Source organism: Culex pipiens, chromosome 2, assembly GCF_016801865.2.
Source record: "Culex pipiens pallens isolate TS chromosome 2, TS_CPP_V2, whole genome shotgun sequence".
In the NCBI taxonomy this organism is placed as follows: domain Eukaryota; kingdom Metazoa; phylum Arthropoda; class Insecta; order Diptera; family Culicidae; genus Culex; species Culex pipiens.
This window is the reverse complement of record NC_068938.1, coordinates 173,099,504-173,104,418: the sequence shown is the minus strand read 5'-3', so window position 1 is coordinate 173,104,418 and position 4,915 is coordinate 173,099,504.

Below are 4,915 nucleotides of genomic sequence, written 5' to 3'. Positions count from 1 at the left end.
GCGTTTATCTTTTTAGTACAAACGCTGCTGCTGCGTTGCGAGCGCTCCGACCAATAGTCAAACAGACTAACCAGCCTGATAATATTTTGATAGCAGAAGCAGCAGCAGCGGAGGGTGCTACTGTGTGTAATTTGTATGGAAGTGTCTGATTCATTGAAGAGTCGTCGTTGTTGTCCTCCTAAGCATAGAGTAGCAAGGAGGTTAACCTCACGTGTTCCTGGAAAGATTTTGTTTGAACAACTGCAAGATTGTGTCTACAAATTACGTGGAAAAGGAAGTTCCCGATAGGATAAGCTGGAATCGGCTTTGCTTTTTAGTCGATTTCTTAGCCTACAAAGTGTATGCAAACTGATAACGAATTGAACCAGATATTTGTTATCTTGATTTTTGGTTTGAGTTCAATTTGATAATCAGTTTGAACGACGCCTGAAAATTCGTCGAAAATGTATACGGTAATTCTCTGTGAAATTACACGAAACCATGTCTTTAAGGCAAGGTTGTAAAAATATCAAACATTGAACTCTCAGCGACTACAACTATCATGCCCAAAATCTCACCTCCCAACTTTCACTGCCCTTCTTGCCGTAGTGAGATTCTCAGCACTTAGAATTCTGGGTATCAATCACGTACACTGAAAGAAAGGCGCACAGCAATATCACATGTTTCACACGTGAATCTGCCCCATACGACATGGCATGTGAATGTCATGTGCAAATCACTTCGAAAATTCTCATCGCGCGACGCGGTAAATTCAATAGAAAAACACGTGAACTTAACGTGGCGACACACTTGAAATTGAAATGATGTTCTTGTGATTGTTAAATGAAATTACATTCGATTTCATGTGATTTTTTGGTCGTAATAAAATATATTTATTGCTTTTTTAAATTTATATTTTTACACCCTTTAGCTCAATAATGTCATATAATAAAACAAAAAAAAACAAAAAAATCACGTCACTGGTCTTCTTTGTTTTCTTCCATTTTTAAAGACGATGACGACGGTGCGGATCTTGGCCATTTTTTGTAAATGTTAAAAAGCATCAATCCGCATAGGAGTAGCAGCTCCTTCCGACCACGCCAGGATGGTTGTGTACTTTGTGGCCATCGCGGGAATCAGCACTGGCGGCAACTGCTCCCAGAACTTGTCCCAGAACGCCTTTTTTCCTCGGCTGGCCGTATTTTTCCTAAGAAATTTAATTCCGGAACTCTATTCCCTGGAAAAGTGATGAAATATGTATTTTATTAATTACCGTTTCCATAAATAAAAGTAAATTAGTACCTACCATAATTTTTCCATTTTCTTTTCCATTTTTTAAATTAGAGCTCAAACAATGAGCATTTGCTTTCTCGCCATCTTACTTTATGAAATCACTGGCTAAACATAAACATATGATTCTAACGTGACTTCTCACTTCAAAACCAAAGGAAATGTCGATTGAGGCAAATCAAATTCAATTCATTTGAATCTCACGTGACTTTCACTTCAAAATCAAAGGATAAGTCGATTGGGGCGAATCGATGTGCAATTCATTTGCATCTCACGTGAACACCATGCGAAATGAGAATGAATTTGTTTTTGGCCAGCGATCAGCTGGTGCTGAGTGATTTCCACATTCATCTCACATTAAAAGCATGTGAGAGTCAAGGGAAAAGCATGTGAAATTATCGTGTTGCTTTTTGGAGTAGCTCACGTGAAAAGGCATTTGATTTTACTATGTTGATTTCTTTCAGTGTATGACATTCTGAATAATTACAGGGTGACCACTCAAATCCCATTTTCAAATTCTCGACTTTTTCCGACTTTTCCAGAAAGCTTAGATAATAGGCATTTCTTATCTAAAGATGTATTTCAAACAAAATCTCTTTAGAAAAAAGGCAATAACAACAAAAAAAATTAAAATTAAAAAAAAATCTAGCTATTGGCAATTTTTGTAAACACAGAAACATAAGAAATTCCTAAGGCCGATGCAAATATTTAAAAAAGTTTTTGTCCCTCGGCCCTGGCCGAGGTCAAGGGGGGGGGGGCAAAAAAATAAAAAAAAAATTTAAATAACAAGCCATAATCTTCACATTTAAATGAAAAAAAGTGTTTTAAAATGCATTTTACACTAGTTCAGTTGTTTTGCAATCATTAGTTTTCAAAAAATCTAAGATCTGACAAAAACAAAAATTGTATCGAAAAAAAAGATTTTGCATCGAAAATTTTCAAAAAATCTTAAGATTTTTTAATAAACCCAAACATGCTAAAAATGATTTTAAACGAGGGAGAATGTATTTTAAGAGCGAGTCCACGAACAGGGCATACCCCTTTGTATGGGACGTCGTTTGGACCTCACCAATCTGCCTGAAATTTTCAGGGGTTGTTTGTACATATAAAACTAGCATCTGGCCAAAATATGAGCACTCTAGGTCAACGGGAAGTGGGGCAAATCGGGACACAAAGTTTGAAGGTTCAAAAACGTCAAAAATCTTAAAAAGGCTATAACTTAGGCAAAATTCAATTAATTTTTAAAATTCAAAATGCATTTGAAAGGGCTTGAAAAATGCAACAAAATGCAGGGTAGAGCATCTCAATTGGTTATTTCTAAAGGGAGTTATTGGCATTTTAGTGAAAAAATAGCATAATTTTCAAACTCAAATAAAAAAGTGTTCCATCCAGATATCAACTCAGTTCGACCTGCAGCTTGTAGGGGACATCTGGGACTACCATCTGAGACTGAGAACGCTTTGGGTAAGGCTGTTTAACATATTAAATATACACTTTTACTTTCAGTGAAATTTTTGGTTGTAAATTTTTGCTCGGGGGACCCCTTAGATCCCATTTCTTGGTGATAATTTTATCATATTCGTGTTCCTGAGACAATTTCACAATAGAAACATGTATAAAAACGTTTATTTTCATCCATTTTTACCCTTTAAAAAATAAAAATTAAAAAAAATCTTCGATTCACATTTATTGAAAATCAAGTTCGTTTCCAAGGATACTAGATGACACCAGAAAAAAGCAGCTTCTCAATTTTTTTTAACTTTCATTTTTTAAAGGGTTAAAATGGATGAAAATAAACATTTTTATACATGTTTCTATTGTGAAATTGTCTCAGAAACACGAATTTGATAAAATTATCACCAAGAAATGGGATCTAAGGGGTCCCCCGAGCAAAAATTTACAACCAAAAAATTCACTAAAAGTAAAAGTGTCTATTTAATATGTAAAACTGCCTTACCCAAAGCGTTCTCAGTCTCAGATGGTAGTCCCAGATCTCCCCTACAAGCTGCAGGTCGAACTGAGTTGATATCTGGATGGAACACTTTTTTATTTGAGTTTGAAAATTATGCTATTTTTTCACTAAAATGCCAATAACTCCCTTTAGAAATAACCAATTGAGATGCTCTACCCTGCATTTTGTTGAATTTTTTAAGCCCTTTCAGATGCATTTTGAATTTTGAAAATAAATTGAATTTTGCCTAAGTTATAGCCTTTTTAAGATTTTTGACGTTTTTGAACCTACAAACTTTGTGTCCCGATTTGCCCCACTTCCCGTTGACCTAGAGTGCTCATATTTTGACCAGATGCTAGTTTTATATGTACAAACAACCCCTGAAAATTTCAGGCAGATTGGTGGGGTCGATGCGAGATGGGTATGCTTTGCTCGTGGACTCGCTCTTAATTTGATTTCAGCTGGTTGCCCTTGAATTTTCATTGAAATTTTGAAGTTTATTGTAAAAATATTTTTTTGCCCCCTGATTTTTCGGGCCAATTTTGAAGGGGGGGGGGTGACAAAAACTTTAAAAAATATTTGTACCAGCCTAAAAAATACTTCAAAAAATTGCATTCAATCAAAACTCCTTGGAATTATTTTATTGCAATTTAAATATTTTTTAATGTTTTCAAAACGTGAAAAAGTTTTGTGATTTTTTTTTTTGCATTCAAAACGAAAAGCGATTAGATTTTATTCAATCTTAAGTTTTCTGATAAGCGAAAATCATGTTTTATCTATAGTAAATTTACAGATTCTTAAAAAAAAAGTTCAAGGGAAACATTTTGATTTGTTGTTTTGAAATTACTCTATGAATTTAGCTAAAAAATTAAAAATATTTACAAAAAAAAATCATTGTAAATCTCAAATTGGAATGTTTGTTTCAAATATTCAATTAATGTGACAAAATGAAGCAGTTTTCATCAACTTGTTTGATAAAAAAAATAAAAAAGACCATTTCTGGAGTTTTTTTTTTTGTAAATGTCCAATAAACCAAATTATCAGTTTTTTCTTTTTGAGTGTTTTTGAAACCGCTTAAGTCAGGGGTATTAAAAATCATCCAAAAAGCAAAAACTGAAAATTTGGTTTATTGGACCTTTATAAAAAACACCAGATTTCATTCATAAAAAAATATTTTGAAAATCTGTTTTTTTAAGGTATCCAATATTTATTTTAAAAGATTAGTGCGCTGACCACGGGGACGCGTTGTCTTGTTTTTGCATGCTCATTTTCATTTCTTTTGTGTCGCTGTTGGTGTGCTTGGGTGCGTGGTTGTTATAATTAAATAATGGCATCATTAGTGCGCTGACCACGGGGACGCGTTGTCTTGTTTTTGCATGCTCATTTTCATTTCTTTTGTGTCGCTGTTGGTGTGCTTGGGTGCGTGGTTGTTATAATTAAATAATGGCATCATTAGTGCGCTGACCACGGGGACGCGTTGTCTTGTTTTTGCATGCTCATTTTCATTTCTTTTGTGTCGCTGTTTGTGTGCTTGGGTGAGTGGTTATTATAATTAAATAATGGCATCATTAGTGCGCTGACCACGGGAACGCGTTGTCTTGTTTTTGCATGCTCATTTTCATTTCTTTTGTGTCGCTGTTGGTGTGCTTGGGTGCGTGGTTGTTATAATTAAATAATGGCATCATTAGTGCGCTG